This window comes from Mytilus galloprovincialis, chromosome 8 (genome assembly GCF_965363235.1).
Source record: "Mytilus galloprovincialis chromosome 8, xbMytGall1.hap1.1, whole genome shotgun sequence".
Classification (NCBI taxonomy): Eukaryota; Metazoa; Mollusca; class Bivalvia; order Mytilida; family Mytilidae; genus Mytilus; species Mytilus galloprovincialis.
In genome coordinates, this window is record NC_134845.1 from 83468469 (window position 1) to 83488248 (window position 19780).

General features: G+C 32.1%; 1 long non-coding RNA gene across 2 annotated transcripts; it reads left to right on the forward strand.

Annotated features, from left to right (window-relative positions):
- The first annotated feature begins 727 nt into the window (after positions 1-727).
- On the forward strand, positions 728-19728 carry LOC143042695 (uncharacterized). 2 transcript variants are annotated; one of them, XR_012968091.1, is made up of 4 exons: positions 728-923; positions 15458-15568; positions 16376-16405; positions 18810-19728. It is a non-coding gene; the product is annotated as an uncharacterized LOC143042695 (long non-coding RNA). The 2 variants fall into 2 exon arrangements; XR_012968092.1 differs by lacking the exon at positions 18810-19728 and adding an exon at positions 17669-17784.
- The last annotated feature ends 52 nt before the right edge of the window (positions 19729-19780 follow it).

The following is a 19780-nucleotide window of genomic DNA, read 5'->3' on the forward strand; positions in this document are numbered from 1 at the left end:
AAAAAAAAATGTAAATTCTTAATACTGCACGTAGAGAATAGATCGCTGACCGTTTTTATACTATTCAAAATGTAATGAGAGCAGTGTTTGCTTATATACAGTATACAAACGGTTCAGAGAGCAGACGTTTATAGCATTTGTTTCATACACATGTTTGGAAAGTCTGCATAAACTTTGACAAAACTATACACTCGCTAACAATGCGTCTACAGTTGTTGTTTGATGTTTTTTAGTATTAATGCTGTATTTCTCTCTAACTATAACAATGAATCAATTATCTACAAATATGTGTTCCTCTGAATAAAATGTTGATTCAGACTAAAAAAAACTATAGGTATGTTCCTGATTGTAATAACTCAAAACAAAATCATAAATTTCACAAATTTATGTATTGCCCTCCTTTCTTTCACTGCTGTTTTTTTTCAATACAAAGGCTAAATCAATACTATCATCTTTATAACATTCATCTTAAATTATATATGCACAAAAGAACGATTTCAACTGTGTATAACACATTCTCTCGCGTAGTAAGTTTGATTACCAACTTTTGACAGTTCAAACAGGATCCAGCAGGCTCAGTAAACACCGATTAAACGATGCATGTGTAATCTTCTTTTGTAACGTTTAATAATCTACATGTAAAACAAACAACCCACAGTGTTGTACTTCAGTTATAAAGAAATGCACACTATATCGTTAAAAAAAGATATGTTGGCATTTGACCTTAAAGGAAGAAATTTAAATTAAAATGTTGGGTATTTAATTGTGATGCTTTTCACATGTGCAGTTACCCTTGACGTGCATACTAATATCATTACACTGTTATGTTGATGCCGGATGTTTTTACTGTAAAACATTGTGTTATTGTGTATGACATCAATAAATCGATTAAAGCAACGGTAGTTTACACACTTAAATAAAACGTGAGTATCATTATTTACTTCTTCTTTTTGTAGGAATAAAATTGAATTGATTTAATGAAAAGCATAAAATTTCAGACACAGTGAAAATCAAGTTTTAATGATAGTTTCTGTAATGGTCATTGGTCATCGTTCTACAAACTGTTTTTATAATTTTGAACCACGAGGACAGGAATTAAACTAATCTACCTCACATATGCATATACCTGTGTGCCTTTATAATTAGTATAGAAGAAGATCAAACCAAGTTCTCTGACTTGTACTCCACAGCCATAACCTCGGGTTACTCTTAGTACATTAAACGGTACCAATTCAACAAAACTAGATGCAATTAATGTCTCTTAATTGATGGTCGCGACCAAACATTTGAAAACCCAAACCGACACACCTGGTCATTTTCTTGCTACAATTAAAATTTAAAAAAACCCTATTAGACCAGTCTCAAATTTTTACTAAAGGAGTTATCTGACCTTAAATGGCTTATTTGAAAAAAATGATTCTAAAATCAAACAAAAAAGATATTTATTAATATATTTTGAATAATATAATAAATCACCATGTTTTCTTTATATAAATAAACAGTCTAGCCATTAAATTGCAAATCTATCTCCAAATTTGCAGATTTGAGCAAATAACTAGACTGATTTTGTACTGTGATTGTACAATCCAAGATGTCGGTATACTATTAATCTGCCTTAAGACGTGGATAGTTTCAATCATTTATTATTATACTAATATGCTATATGACTATTGAAGTACATATAATGCTATGCACTGTTTTTCCTACCTTAGGTATAGATTACCTTAGCTGTATTTGGCAAAACTTTAGAGTATTTTGGTCCTCAATGCTCTTCAACTTCGTACTTTATTTGGCCTTTTTAACTTTTTTGGATTCGAGCGTCACTGATGAGTCTTTTGTAGACGAAACGCGCGTCTAGCGTATATACTAAATTTAGTCCTGGTATCTACGATGAGTGTATTTATACACATTGCTTAGCTTTATCTGTGTTTTCATTTTTTACTCCTTTGCAGTAAATTAAAAGTGTCTGTGTTTTAGTGAAACGGACTTTCTATCCAAAAACAAATATGATGACGTGGTGTGTTCAACAATCATCATACACCTTTCGCCGCAAAGGACAAACAACATAACACAAAACACATCATAGAAAACTTCAGATTGAGCAACACGATCCCCACTAAAAAAATCCCTAATCATTGTAATGCTCCAGAAGAGTAGGCGCATTCTGCTCCATAGATGCTAATCGTTTTGCCACTTATCTTAGTACAAACCTGGTAATACGTTTTATTCAATAGGTCATATTCGAGGGAAAGGGGACAAGATTGTAGTTACTACATTCGGAAAAAAGCTAAATATCAAAAGTTCCGAGCTCCATATCATTTTTAAGATATATACTCCGTATACATGCGATTCTGAAATGTTGCTACATGTACATAGCATTTGAAAGTGCACAATTAGGAGCTGAAATAACCTTTTTTGTTGTAAACCGACCCTCATTGTCAATATGATAAATAGTAAAAGGAGTATACGTCATCTTTAAAAGAGCATGCAATTACAAGTAATATGGGGACACGTTTGGATTTTTTTTGAAATAAGGACATGGTCTATCTTTCAGAAAAACGTTTGGCTTCATATGCACACGTTTGTTAAATTGGACATATTTTTGCGTGTTTTTTTCTTTAATAGAAGTTGACACGATTGGGCTTTATATAAATTACTTCCTTTTACAACTGGACATGTTTTCGGAGTTCATTGACGACAAATGGACATGTCCGGGGGTCGAACACGTTTCTGAGTGTTATATAAATATATAATGATAGTTTAACTGCAGATTGTAACATGCACAACAACAGCATAATCAAATAAAGTTATCCTCCATAATGTTTGGCCACACATTTGAATCCATAATGACGCACATGACGTCTTTGTGTTATACCTCAATTCAAATTTGTTTCCAATTAACTGAGGATATTACTGGGAATATCTGATTTTTTTGACGTTTTTGTTTTGTTTTCTGGGAGAAAATCATTGCCTGTGTGCTGTAATTGGCTTTCAAATAGATATCAGTAAATGTGTTTTTTTTCCTTTTTGTATTTGTGCTTCTTGTCAATCTTTTAGGTCAAGCCAACCATCTGACTTTAATTTTCCTGCATGCTGATGAAATTGATTCAATCCAATCACAGCAAACTTTTAAATGGTATTCCTCTTTTTGTTGTACAGATATATAGTGTTGGAGTGATGAGTGACCAAAATCATGATTTACATATCCACATTATTTATTTGACTGTCTTAAACCTATAATTATGTGGTTATTTTTGGTTGCTGTCTGTAATGCTAGATGTGTATGCTCCATTTATGGGCATTACGTTTTCTGTCCCGCTTCAGATTAAAGTTTTTGGTCGAGGTTGCTTTTGATGATGTTGAAGTCCAACCAACTTGGAACTTAGTACACATGTTCCCAATGCTATGATCTTTCTAATTTTAATGCCTTATTAGAGATTTCCTCCCATTTTCACGGTCTACAGAACATACAAAATATTATAAGTGCGGCTGGGACACAACTCAAGTCTACCGGCGGTCTAGTTTGAATTCCTTGACCTTTTTTCATGACAAATCATGACAAAAATAATATATTCTCCATATCAAATAACAACGCAGTATTTAGAGTTTAAAAAAAATCGAAAATAAATGGTTGCGCGAAAATAAAAAAAAACTGGTTTAGCAAGAAATGAAAATTTAGAATATTATCCCCCTCCCCCAACCCCAACCCCTTCCGAGACTATTAGATAGTCGTCCTCTTATACACATATCACTGGTGAAATGTTATTGGGCATGGTTTACTTTATGCGCGATTTAGGCTCTATAGAGCCTCTTGTTTTCTACATGTCTACAGTTAATACGTGAAGATTGTAACGTGATGTTTCAGTTATCCTACTGACAACCGTGTTACGGTATACGACAGAAATATTCGACTGAGCTTCAGTAGATATATATAGCCAGGACCATAACTAGTAACTAACAACCATTGGTTAACTGAACTGTTTTTTGAAATATAAATACACCAAACTGAACGCGTTCAACAATGTCGATCCACAATTTTACAAAATGAATTTACACACTTAAAACAAAACAGTGATTTACATAAAATGCATTTTGAATCAAATATGTTTTTCAATTCTGTAATGAGTTCCAACATGCTGAAAATTCGAAAGAGGTTTTTTGAACTTTTGTTATTTTCTGTCTTTTACGCCAAACCAAAAAAACTCTAATAACTTGAGAATAAATAGGTTAAACATTCAAAAATTGCGTTGTGAGAAGCATCTTAAGTACTGCACGTACAGAATAGAACGATGACTGTTTTTATAATATTCAAAATGTAATGAGTGCAGTTTTTGCTTACATACATTATAAAAACAGTTCAGAGAGCACACGTATATAGCACTTGTTTCATACACACGTTTGGAAAGTCTGCATACACTTTGACAAAACTATACACTTGCTGAAAATGTATCTAAAGGGTGCCGTTTGCCGTTTGTTAGTATAAATGCTATATTATTTTCTTAATATATAACATTGAATCAATTATCTACACATATGTTTTCCTTTACAACAAAGATGGATTCTTACAAAAGAAAAAGAGGTATGATCCTGATTGTAACAACTCAAATACAAATTATTTAAAATTTAGGTATTGATCTCATTTCTTTCATTGCTGTTATTTTCAATACAGACTTAATCATCACAATCACTGATTACATTCAGCTAGAATAATATATGCACAGAAGATCGATGTCATCTGTGTATAAAACATCCACTACAGAAGCTATTTTCCCGCGTAGTAAGTTTGATAACCAACTTTTTGACAGTTCAAACAGGATCAAAAAGTGTCAGGAAACACCTATTAACGATGCATTTTTATTCTTCTGTCGTAACCTTAAATATTCAATCTATAAAACAAACGCACACAACGTTTATAAAAATTTGGTTAGAAAGAAATGCACTCATGAAGTATCATTGAATTTTTTGTTTAAACCTTTTATAGAAGAAATTAAAATGAAATTCTGAGTATTTGATATTTAAATGCTTTTAACATGTGCAGTCACCCTTGACGGTCATATTAATAGCATTACACTGTTATGTTGATGCCATGTGATTTCACTGTTACACATTGTGTTATTGTGTACTACATCAATAAATCAATTAAAGCAACGATTGTTTACACACTGAAATAAAATGTGAGTACCAATATTTACTTTTTCGTTTTGTAGGAATAAAAGTTAATAGATTTAATGAAAAACTTTCAGGCAGGCACATTAAAATTGAAGGTTTAATGATAGTTTTCTGTAAAATTCTTAACATTAGACTCTGCATACTGACAATTCATGTCTCTTCAAAGATAAACCAATTTCGATTTACGATATAACAAGTTTTAGTGGGGTTGACAGCCTAGAAAGCGGCATATAACGGAATTCTCACCACCTGACATTTTTCTAAAATGCAAGTAAAGTACCTTGTGTTATATTAAGGTATATTGGGAAAAAAAATCTGAGACAAGTGCCTGTGCGGTAAACACTCATTTGTTTACCTTGAACTCTTCACACGATACTATTATGACAGAAAATCTATCATCTGATTGTACAAAGATTTGATAGGCATCAGCAATAACCGTATAAACGGTGATAATTTATTTAAATGGTAATTTGAAATGTTTTAGTCGAATGGCTTCATATGTCACATGAGTGAGTTTTTAACAACTTTTAAATAAAATATTGTTAAGAAGTGGTTAGTTTACCATCTTTTGATCGCTCCTTCTTACATTTTAATTTAATGTTTTTAAGGATGAACCGTACGGACAACTTAAATTTTCTTTTATAAAAGAAACACCAACGAAGATAGGAATAAACAGCTGCGCATGATACGCCCGACGTCTTGAGTGGAAGTTTTAAGCAATTACCATTTATTGCTTTTGAGACACGGCGGGACATGTGACCACCCCCACCTTGTTTTTTTTTTTTACAAATAACACTAAAATAAAATTTTGAATCAAACCAAAAAGTATACAGATCTTTAGATTAATATAACAAAGAAGTATGTAAAGTTTAAAGCAATAATCATAAATCGTTTTTGAGATACGGCACGACATGTAAAAAAAACCTCCCCCTTTTTTACAAAATACTCAATAACTCAAAAATAAGATTTTGAGTCATCACCAAAAAGTATACAGATCTTAAGATTAATATAAAAAAGAAGTGTGTAAAGTTTAAAGCAATAATCATAAATCGTTTTTGAGATACGGCGCGACATGTAAAAAAAAAAAAACACCTCCCCCTTTTTTACAAAATACTCAATAACTCAAAAATGAAATTTTGAATCATCACCAAAAAGTATACAGATATTAGGATTAATACAACTAAGAAGTGTGTAAAGTTTTAAGCAATAATCAAGAATCGTTTTTGAGATACGGTGCGACATGTGAAAAAAAAACCACCCCCTGTTTTAGTTACAAAGTGCCGCAACTCAAAAAGTTTAAATCTTATTTTCACCAAAAAGTATACAGATCATTTGACCATCATAAAAAACAACTATATAAAGTTTCATGAAATTTAGATAAGTCGTTCTCAAGTTACGGTGCGACATGTTTACGCCGGACAGACAGACGGACAGACAGACGGACGGACGGACGGACACCGGACATTTGTATACCATAATACGTCCCGTCAAAATTTTGATGGGCGTATAAAATTTACATTCAACATTAGATCCAATATCCGATAAACTTGATGAAGATAAAATCTTAACAGCTGACCAAGTAACATTGTATTACTAAATAATTGTGAAATTTTACACCAAATCGGAATTGTCACAAAGTTGTGAAAACAGCTTATTCATATCGTTCAAATAACATCAATTATATATGTCAAAGTTGCACTAAACATACTAATCTGATGTACAGTAGTTGTCGTTTATTTATGTAATTTATACATATTTTCTGGTTTCTTGTTTTTTATATAGATTAGACCGTTGGTTTTCCCGTTAGAATGGTTTTACACTAGTAATTGTGAGGCCCTTTATAGCTTGTTGTTCGGTGTGAGCCAAGGCTCCGTGTTGAAGGCCGTACATTGACCTATAATGGTTTACTTTTTTAAATTGTTATTTGGATGGAGGGTTGTCTCATTGGCACTCACACCACATCTTCCTATATCTACATAAAGAAATATTCACAATTTGGGCACTAATTTAGTTATCTCAAGATTAACTAAGTTTATGGTCTTGAATTTTAGAACTAATAAAATTCATTAAATTGCCATGTTTAATAAGTGTTCAACGAATAAAGTTCAATAATTCTGTAATGTCATACACTAGAAACTAGTACTGATTTTTACCAGTCTGAATTGGTCTGACTTTTACTTGACATTAATTGACCACAGTCTGAACTCTACCGAATAGTACTTGACCCTTATCTTTGTCATTGAAAATAGTCTAAACTATTACTTGACCAGTCTGAAAAAGTCTTAACCTAATCTCGACAATGTTCTCGACCTATTTTTAAACCCATTCTGAACAATATTTTATGGATTTAGGTATCTCATCTCAAATTTATTCGTTCATAATTTGTTTATCTACGTTTTTTATTGAGGTAAGCCTTCCAATTGATATGTTATCGTGTGTTTTTCTATGTTGTGATAATATGCTATAGTCTCAGTAAAAATGAGAAGGTATGGTACCATAAAAATGTTTAATCCAACTGCAAGTATTTGCACCTGTCCTAAGTCATGAAACTGATGTACAGTAGTTGTCGTTTGTTTATGTAATTTATAAATGTTTCTCGTTTCTCGTTTTTTTATATATATTAGACCATAGGTTTTCCCGTATGAATGGTTTTACCCTTGTAATGTTGGGGCCCCTTATAGCTTGTTGTTCGATGTGAGCCAAGGCTACGTGTTGAAGGCCGTACCTAGACCTAAAATTGTTTTCTTTTATTAATAGTTATTTTGATGGACAGTTGTCTCATCGGCACTCATACCACATCTTCCCATACCTATTTACCAAAGGTATAAACAATACTCGACCAATCTGAACCATACTAGACGAAATAACGTCTACTTTTAACTGTTACCTATAATCTTTTTAACTGAAATATTAACAACAGTCCATAAAATCAATAGATTGTTTAACATTTTTTTAGAAATGTAACAATTATCATAATTTTGGATAATCTTTTTTATATAAAACATGTTAAAGGTAATTTATAAAAATGGATTAAATTAGAAAAAAAATAATAAGATGGTTCTTCAGTCTTATTAGTGGTGAAGTTTTAAGTATTACCACTGCTTTAGTCCGGCGGCTACAAGCATATTTCAGACGAATTGTGCACATCCTGCTACAAGCATTGAACTTTTGCATTGACTTTCCTCAACTATTACTCTTTTATTTCTGACTGGGAGGCATTTGAAAAAATGTCTCACTTCCGGTAAAATCCAAAATGGCGGACTTCATACTTGAATCAGCCTAATATCGAAGGCTAGTATTTGAAAAGGTGTTAGTATCATATTACTATCATAATATTGGGTACAAATCTTTGTTACTACTTTTGGATATACTCTATAGATAAGATGTCTTCAAAAACCCTACTTTCGGTAAAATCCAACATGGCGGACATAGTTCTTAAATAAACTTCTTTTTAGGGAGGGTAATTGAAATGTGTTTAAACGTATTGCTACTATCATTACATTGCGCAGGAACCTTTCTTTGGTGCTTCTCATGGATACAATGAATAAGAAATCTGTCCTTAAAACCCCTAATTCCGGATATATCCAAAATGGCGGACATAGAAATATCAATTCACTATTTAAATATTGAACTTTTTTTCAAAATGTAAAGAAAATGTTGTTTTTTGTGCTGGTCATTAAAATTTTGGCATAAGGTTATCCTTGACACTTTCGGTTAAAATATAGCGTACATTTCACAGATGAGTCCTCAATCCATTTCTACGATGTACAGTTTTGAATAGATTGATTAAAACAAAATAAAATCACTATAATACTAATACGTTTTTAAAATTACTACTGTTTGGCCGAAAATACTTGTTCATTCACAGTTACCACCACATGCACACAAAGCAGTGCACGGGAGACCCGATTTTCCACATTAACAACGACCACAACATCCTTTCTTACATCCATAATGTACAAGGTTCTGACATAATGATGAGGCCTCAGAAAGAGTTTTTAAAAAGGATCCTCTTCGATCCTACGCCATCCATCAGCGCCTGGACTGGGTAGCATAAGAGCCAATTCCAAGCTAGTCCCCCTAAACACCTGCCTAAGTATATTGCACGTTTTACATGCTGGAAAAGACTACACCAAGTTGAGGAAATAGCTTCAATTAGCCTTTAATTTTGTGTAAATATTTTTTTTCTTGCTACGTTAACCATGTTAACCCTATCTGATAAGTTTGTGCGATCTTTCAGTAAAACCCCGATGATTTATGTTGATCAAACATTCTTTATGTTTAAGTCACATCTTCAAATGCAATCAATTTCTCCCACGCAGTCTTTTTATTTTCAAGCAAAGAAAGAACCGTATCACAACCGGTAAAGGCATTGATCACAATACGTGTGTGTGATCACTCATTGCCTAGTACATTTGAAAGGCCATTGTTAGATAATAATCCAAAATTTTTTGCCTTCCCAATCACAAACCATAGTTCGTCTACCCCTATGTCACGGAATAGTGAAATAGTAATTACAGCATCATCAGTAACAATCAGAATCAAGATGGATGTGTCTGATGCAATAAAACACAGACTTAACTTAGTCATGGCTCGAACATTCGAAACTGATGTTATTGCACTTTCGCTATTCCGTGACATAGGGGCAGACAAAATTTGGGTTTGCATTTGGAAGTGGGAAAAACTTTAGATATATATAACTATACATGACCTCTCAAATGCACTAGGAGTTGAGAGATTACACGTTTGCTGGAAAAGGAACTGCGTTGGTGACATTGATGGCGTTAGAATATGTGACTTTAGCATTAAGCAAGAAAACATGCGTTTTTGGAAGAGAAAAGACTTATTGAGGCTTTTCCCACGACTCCGTCTAGTCTTTTCATCATGTAAAGCGTGCTATATGGCATGGCGGGTATGAATGAGTAACACGCTTGGAATTGGTTTTCATGCTAACTAGTAGAGACGCTGATGAATGCCGAAGGAACAAATATGATCCATGGGAACCCTTTTGGACAACTCTTAGTGAGGCCTCTTCATCTTATCAGGAGCTTGTACATTATGGATGTAAGAAACAATACAAGTCTTTGTAAATGTGGAAAATTAGCTCTCCGATTGTGAAGAAATATGTATTTGCGTCCTAACGAGTATGCTGATTGGGTATTATGTCCTTACCTCAATAAAATACCTCGAAACTGTAACACAAGTGGATGAATTCGCGGACGCGCATGGAAGTTGTAGCAACAAATGCTCAGGATATTCTATCTTATCCAACTCGTGATGTCTTTTAAGTTTAGCACCAAGCATACCTGCCAAGTTTTGAAAGTGCCTATGGGGGCTTTAGTGCGCGACAATTTCAAAGGTTACAATTCTTTGCGACAACTATTTTGCATGTGCTGTTTTGTGGTCTAGAAAAAGTGTCATATTTGTAAGATGAGCTTACATGCCTTTTCTTAAGTTTATTTGCATGATTCTAGTTATTATATATCAGTAGAAAAGACGAACATGTACATGTAGCTGCAAGACCAGGAATTAATTTCATGTGTAAGGATATTAAATAATTGTTGACTTTTCCAATTTAAAATAATGCATAAAGAAAGACCTTTATCAGGTTGGGAACAACACCTAAGGGTATCCCCCCAATGTAAGGACATTAAAAACCACTTTTTAAGTAAAAATGAGCACATATTCATATTATTTGAAGAAACTTTTCCCAAAGAATTATACATCTTATGATCTATCTGGTATAATATGGTAAACACATGTCCAAGAATTTTGGTATGTTCTTGGCCTAATATATCATGTATATCTTCTTTATTTTTCAAAATAATTGGACCCTACATTTAGAAAAGTAGTTCTAAATATAATGTCAGAATTTCCCATTTTTACATGCAAGTTAAATAAAAATCTACATTTTTCATTTTTATTTTTCACAAGTTCATATTAAGAGGCAGACACTAGAATCATGGTGCATGAACTTAAACGAGTCATGACTCGAACAGTCGTTACTGATGATGCTGTCATTACTGTTTCCCTTTTCCGTGACATAGGGGTAGACGAACTATGGATTGTGTTTGGGAGGACAAAAAACTTTAATTAATATATATCAACGACCTTTCAAATGCACTAGGCAATGAGTGATCACACACACTTATTGTGATCCATGCCTTAACCGGTTGTGATACAGTTCTCTCTTTGCTTGAACAGAAAAAAGACTACGTGTGAGACATTGATGGCATTTGAAGATGTGATCAACCTTAATCACCGTGGTTTTACTGTAAGATCGCACCAGATTAACAGATTTGGTTAACATCGTTATCGAAGCAAGAAAAAAACTATTTGCCCAAAAAATAAAGTTGAATAAGGCTATTCCCTCAATTTGGTCTAGTCTTTCCCAGCATGTAAAACGTACAATATACTAAGGTAGGTGTTTAGGGGGACGAGCTTGGAATTGGCTCTGATACTACCCAATCCAGGCGCTAATGGATTGCGAAGGGATAAAGATGATCCCTTTTAAAAAACTCTTTCTGAGGCCTCATCATTTTGTAAGAAGCTTGTACATTGTGATATAAGAAAGGATGTCGCGGTCGTTGTTAATGTGGAAAATCGGGTATCCCGTGCACTGCTATGTGTGCATGTGGTGGTGAATGTGAATAAACAGGTATTTTTGGCAAAATAGTAGTTATTTTAAAAATGTTTACGTATTATAGTGAATTTATTTTGTTTTAATCAATCTATCCAAAACCCTACATCGAAGAAATGGATTGAGGACTTATCTTTGAAATTTACACCACTTTTTTTACCGGAAGTGTCAACTTTGTATTTAAACATTTACAACAAAATAGAATTAGGGATTTTGAGGATAACGTAATGCCAAAAGTTTAATGACCTGCACAAAAAACAACATTTTCTTTACATTTTGACAAAAAGTTCAATATTTTCATTATGAATTGATATTTATATTTCCGCTTTATTGGATATTACCGGAAGAAAGGGTTTTAAAGAAAGATTTCTTATGCATTGTTTCCATAAGAAGCACCAAAGACAGGTTCCTGCCCAATGTTATGATAGTAGCAATACGTTAAAACACATTTCAATTACCGTCTCTAAAATGTAAGCTAATTTTAGTAAAATGTCCACCATATTAGATTTTACCGGAAGTAGGGTTTTTGAAGACATTAATCTATATTGTATATCCAAAAGTAGTAAAATAACAAAGGTTTGTACCAAATATTATGATAGTAGCATGATTATAACACCTTTTCACATACAAGCCTTCGATATTGGGCTGATTTAAATATTGAGTCCGCCGTTTTGAATTTTACCGGAAGTACGACATTTTTTCTAATGCCTCACTATCTGAAATAAAAGAGTAATAGTTGAGGAAGGTCTATGTCAAATTTCATGTTTGTAGCAGGATGTGCACAATTTTTCACAAAGCCGCCGTACTACTTGGGGTAAACTGATTAATAAGATCACACCTGGTCAAAGGTATTAATTTTTAAATAAAATGTATTAAGAATTGCAAGATCATGTTTAACTAAAATAACAGAGCTTTTCGAATACACTAGAAAAGTTAACAAGTTAAAGAAAATACTGCCTTCTTTCTACCTGTAAAAACATGTAATTAGGTAATTAAACCATATTAAAGTTCTTTTTAGTATGCCGTGTTTTTAATTTGACAAAAACTACTTCAATTCAATTGAAAACTTTTGTACTTTTACTTTGGAACACATTTCCTTTTTTAAAAAGGTTATCAAGGATGGCTATAGAAATTCTTTTATAATGATTATATCAAATTAATTAAAATAACAAAACAAAGGTCTCATTTTCTTTAAAATTTATTAAGTTGCGTTATAAGCTACTATATATATATATATATATATATTAATAAAATAAAAGATCATTTTTTTAATTTTTTTTTGGTGATATTGTACCCATTTATACGAGTTATATATTATATCTTGTATATATGATACCCTGTATAATTAAAAACCAATTGTTCAGAGAACAATTGAAGGTCTTTCCATCAAAACAATGTATTTTGATATGAAAAGTTGTGAAACTAAGTTTAAAATGTCGTTTCAATCGTCAAATGATAGCTCCTAGTAAGCTGATTCCAAAAGTATATTGTTTCCATACATTTTTTTTAAATAAGGGAGATAATTTGTTACTTCCGGTTTGAAAAATGTTAATTCCGATTATATTTGAATATTTACTTGACACTGATTCCAAAAATATCTGGTTCTATATACTTTTATATTAATAAAGTACAAAAAATAGCTATTTCCGGTTTACAAAAGGTCACTTCCGGTTGTTTTTTACAAGGTTAAATGGTTTGATACCTTTTTCTAAAAGTTGTATATCTTTATCATGTATACAAATAGAATAAAAGCAAAGGTCAAAATCTAGAACGTCAAATTAAGCTATGACCTTGAGATCAATTTCAAGGTCATAAACCAAGGACCTCAAATCAAAAGACCATAGGTCTTTATTATATTTAGTTAATGAGTTATATCACCAAACGCGTATTTTTAAATACAAGAGGGGAGAAAACTCCCTTTTACATTCAACGTACGCTTGCAATCAAAATTTACATCTTACGACATGTCGCAACTAACAATTTAGTAAAAATAATTTGTTGATATCTTATACAGTCTTTGGATATAAGCGAAAATAAGCCAAATTCAAATATTAGAATATGACCTTGACCTTTGACCTTGACCTAATTTTCATTTTTTGGGACCAAGGACCTCAAATCAAAAGATCCTAGGTCTCTATCACTTATGCTTTATAAGATAGAAATTTATATCACTTATATCAGATGCATAAGGGGAAATAACTCTCATATGGAGCGGTCATATCGCTTCGGTCAAAATAGGACAAATCATGCGAAGGATATAAAGAGCAATTTTGTAAAACAAATTTGTCATAATCTTTTACGGTTGCGAAGGAGATGCGCTAACAAGGAAAACAGTGTTTGGGGAGATAACTCCTACAAAGAAAAGTATTCGTTTACGCAGGGTAAATTTCAAAAGCGCATAAACTGTTCGATATCATATACCAAATATCTAAGCGACATATTGCGAAACAAATGTTTATCGCAAGAACAAAATTAGGCGGAAGAAAAAAAAAATAATCAGAACAAAAACAATAGGTCTTTCCACAGAAAAGTGGAAAGACCTAATTATATGATGCATCGCCCTGTAAGATGTATTGTTTGCTATTTATTCAGTCATTTAATACAAAAATAAAATTCGACTGCATTATTAACTCAACTGACACCATAAATCTATACTAAGCTTAAATTAAAGGTAAAAAGAGTCAAGTTAGCAAAAATTACTTTTGAAACACTTAACATCTTGATTAATATTGTACATATAAGTCTCAATTTATTTTTGAGATTATTTGATCAGCTTGTTAGACTGTAGCTCCTTTGAATAAAATCGAAGTTATTATTTTTGTGAAAATTTTAGCCTCCTATAAAATTTAACAATTACTTTTTAACTTGAATACTATTTATGGAAATTCTATTGCAATGCCTGAATTATTCAATGGTAGCCTGCTTTTGATTTGATGTTCACTTTCGATATTTCAGAGGTATGATCATGATCTTAAAATTTAAATAATCAGTTTTAATTTGACAACTTAACGGACACAAAAAATCATGACTTTGACTTATTCCTGTATACTTGGATTAATTTCATCAAAGTTTACACTGTCTATGCTGTTGAATTGAAATTGAAAAAGAAACTAATCAGTAATGCGACTTTATATTTATTGTTTTTTTTATTATAGAAATGAGGGATCAATTTAATAGTAAAACAAATATATTTGGGGATAAACTTATCATAGATACCAGGAACAAATTTGGTATATACGCCGGGGACTGTTCAATATACATAAGCACTGAACGTACATTTAAAATGACCAGAAAGGGGGAAAAGTTGTTACTACTGTCTTCAATAAGAGACATTAACGTCCTTTATACCCTTGTTCCTTGACTTCTTTAGATCAGCTAGTATGCCCCATGGCCCTTTATTGCATTCTCTAATTAAATTGCAATCTAAGCTTACTATAAAGTGGTAACAATCTCTATAGGCAAGCTGATGTTTTGTTTTCATCCATCTGTCATCAATATATTGTCAACAATATACTGTTGTATTTTAACACTTGGCGGGAAGCTATATATAAATCACCTAATAGTTTAAACAAAAATAAGTTATCATGTCTATTTTGCATTGTTTTAATGGCACATAAACTATTTTTAATATTGTATTTGCAATTTCAGTTGAGTTTCTAATGACTGATATGGACATACGTGAAGAGAAAACAGACAGTCCACATGAACAGTTGATACCTAAAGGAGTAAATGTTGCACAAAAGAGTACAGATAATGAAGGTATAAATATCTTCATAGCTAAATAAATAGACACTATGAAACTTTCTGACAATGATTTCCCCTTGGACATGTTGAATGGAATTTCTTTATCGTGTTTTAGATTTTCATAAATATGATACCCTGTATAAATATGCTGATGATAATACGATATATGATAATGATAATGTCACATGCTAGCAATAGTTTTGAAATATTTTGATGTACACTTGAAAATGCTGTTTGAATTAATTAGTTGAGATCTATATTAACTATATACAGACATATTCTTATACATTTCAAGCCACTGCAGTTGGAAATAAAACATTAAGCTAAAAAGCCTGTTTTTAATATACACTCAGCAAAATATCTTGTGATGAGATTATAGGTTTTTTAAGTACATGAAGTACTCATATTGACTATGAACTAAATTTAATCATCCTGATAAAAATATTTGTTGTAAAGCATCTCAACAAGTAAATGATTTAAAGTACACTGGCTGCTACCTTACTTAATTGAAAAAAAAATATTTTAACTTATTTGATTTTTGTCCTTAGACAAGGCATTTTGCAACAAAAACAGTAAAACTAGATTGGAAAAAGTCAAGAAAGAGCTTTTCGATTTATATTTGAAGACATTACTATTACAAATTATGAACTGCTTAATATACGAGCAAAGGTTAAACAAGGAAAAAAATTAGACGCATGCGTAACATGGCTATTGAATATTTTAAAGTATTATGTAAATTTTTACCACCATTTGCACACAATTTAAAAAATGCAGTTGTATTAAACGGTTGTAAATGTTATTTTAGATTTTCTAATATTGTAGATATACATCGAGTTCGACTACTAACCTATAGTAAGTACTCTTTTTAATATACAGCTGCTGTTTTATGGAATGATCTACCTGATGATATTTTAATAATTGCTTATTTTAGTCAGTTCAAAAATACTCTAAGGTCATGGAATAGAAATGACAATAAGTGTACAGTGCAAATTAATATTTGATATATTGTGCTACAGTATTTTCCATTTAGATCATACCCTTTTAACTACTTTATGCTATGCATTTTACCAGCTTTTAATATTGCCTAGTTTACAATTATATTCGTTTAGCTTTAATGCATAACTTAGCATACTTATATTCTGCGTATTATGCTTATTCTACCATATTTTTGGTGCTTCTTTTCATCCGACAAGATGAATTGCGTGGGGCATAATAATTGATTGTCGGTTGCTTAACGTCAAATGAAAAATTTCACATGCATGTTCAGAACGAGTCACACAAAAGAAGACCGATGTTTGATACCTTTTTATCTGTTCACCAAAAAGACAAAACACAATCAATGATATGTTCACAACTTAGCTGTTGTATGCTATTTTGTGTGCGGTAACTGGTGTTACTAACGCATATAAAGAGTAGATCTGGTAGGTATGCCGATGTTACAACACTTCACATAAAAGCAACTAACACAACACGTTATATGTGTAGATCCCCGCTTGTCGTAAATAACGATCAATGCCCATATTGCATAGTCAGCTTTCGAAATTCTAAAACGAAAAATATAATTTAAACGAGAAAATTAACGGCCTAGATAACGTACAAAACAATGAACGAAAAGCAAATATGTTACGCAACAACAAACGACAACCGCTGAATTACAAGCACTTAACTAGGGAATTGCACGTACATGCATAATATGTTGAGGTTAAACATATTAGCAGGACACTCCACAAAAAAATAACTTATCAAATGAATGCGAAAACAAACACATTCAAACAAAAACTCATAGTGAAAGTGGCCGTGCATTTGTAAATCACAGCAACTAGAAGACACTAAGTATAGATATGAGAATACTCTTAGTTACAGACAGCTAGTTCAAGACAATAACAACTTCTAAAAATAACTATTCATCTAAGACTAAATTATCAATCTGTACACATCCAACTTCAAATGGATTTATCTTGATGACGTAATCAGAAAAAAACTTGACATTGTGCATAACTTTTATCTTAAACACGCGACATGACTTATGATGGTTTTGTGATTATCATGAGTTACGACACCACTTCTTCTATTATGAGGTGACCAGTGTAACTCTATTGTTTTTTTTCGTTCCAGATGCAGCCTTCTAAACTCTCTGTGTAGACCTGTTCAATGTTTTATTGCTAAATAGTGAAGATTTATTCTTCTCCTTTTGTTTTGCCAATTAAAATCTGAATCTTATTCAATCTAAATTGAACGCCTTTGCTTATTTATGATTTGTTTTAATACATGTACATAATTAGTTCTTATTTCATATAATAGTTTACCTAACGAAATTGTACGACCAAGAAGTTTTCGCGGAAGTATCAATGGAATACGATAAATCTGTATCAGTCAGTTTAAAAAAAACAGAGCATGAAATATCCTGAGTATCAATATTCAAATGTAATTGTGGCATTTCAGTTCATTTCAGCATCAACATACTATGCTCGACTGCTAATTTGTTTTGTGTTTTTGCTTTTCAGCATTTTTAAACTAATTTCAAAACCAGAACAAAATAAAAATACATTAATTTATTACAAGTAACTTCTGAAATCTGAGGTACATCAACACAGAGGCCTCTCCTTAGCATAATGCATTGATCATATTTTTACCGTAGTCAAGCCTTTGGAAAGCTTATACATATATATGGCAGTAACTGTTTTTTGAAATCCTATTTCAGAACCGATTATTAAAATTAAATTGCATGTGCGTTTTCAACTTGAATCAATATATTAAGTCGCCCAGTAGTGTGTGGTTTACTATAAGTTGCTTCAACAAACTCCTAATTGTAAGGAGAGAACGAAATGAAAGAGAAAAAAAATCATATCAAAATACTCGTATATTTTCTTACATATACATTTAACCAATATGTGTTGAAACAAACAGTTACAAATAGTAGTGGTACCATTTTTTTTATCTGGAACATGACTTAATTAGAACATTGTAGATTCAGTCGACCAACACACTATTCCCAGTGTGTATATCCAGTAAATGCTGAAAACAAATATAACAAAGGTATGTGATATAGACTCGTTGACGGTCTTGTGATCGTGTTTGGATCTCTTTGACACATTAATCGCTCTTATTCTCAATTATATGATATCACACGGTTTGAAGTGGTGCACCACAGAAGAAATATACCAACATTCAATAGTGTCTGCAGTTTATTAAAATTCAATAAAGGTCAATAATTGTGGTTCAAATAATAAATTCGATGGATCATAATCTATTTCAGGAAGAACCCCATTCACCTACGCTCAAGCACCTATCGAATTCTACCTCCCTCGTTCTGTCATTTTGCTGCATCAGTTATACGTTAAAATGTCAATAAATGGGAACATTTACGATTGTATCAAGATAGGAAATACATTAGTGTTAACCGACTACAAGAACAACCAACTTATTATTTGTAATTCGGACGGTTCTGATATCGATCATATTCCTCTGCCCGATACACCAAATAATCTAGCAGTGGTCGATAGTAAAACTTTAGCAGTATCCTGTAGAAATGACGAAATTATACTGATAATTAATATACCAACAGGCTCTATTACAAGTACAATCAAAACAAGTGGTAACTGCTACGGAGTATCAACTGCTTACAGTAACCTGTACGTTGTTATTGTTCATTGTGCAATACAGATTATGGACCTGACAGGTAAAGTAATCCGTACTTTACCTTTACCTTCAGAGAATATCGAGGATATAATAGTAGACAGAAACAGGCTGGTTTGTATAGACTGCAATACAATTTACTGCTGCACGTTAGATGGAAAAATAACATGGAAGAGAAGTGTGTCTTATCAAGATTTACGCCGTGTGACAACAGATAGGAGAGGACAGTCTATGTGACTAATGGAATGACAGACAATGTGCTGGTAGTATCCGAAAATGGTCATCGTTATGAAGAATTTCTTACTTCCTCAGATGGCATGAATAGACCGAGTGGAATTCATTTTGACAAAAAAGAAAATGTTCTGTTTGTGTGTAATGCCTCGGACGGAAAGGCTTTTCTTTTTGATGTAAAATAGAAATTAAGATATTGAAAATGAATCAGTTTATCTAGATTCGGATTTGTACATGTTCAATATGTATGAAGTCTGTCAAAATAGAATGTATTTGCATTTCTTTTATCTATTAAATACAAATTTAACATTTTTCTTACTTTTACAAATAATTTTTGGATAAAGTTCACTGAAACCAAAA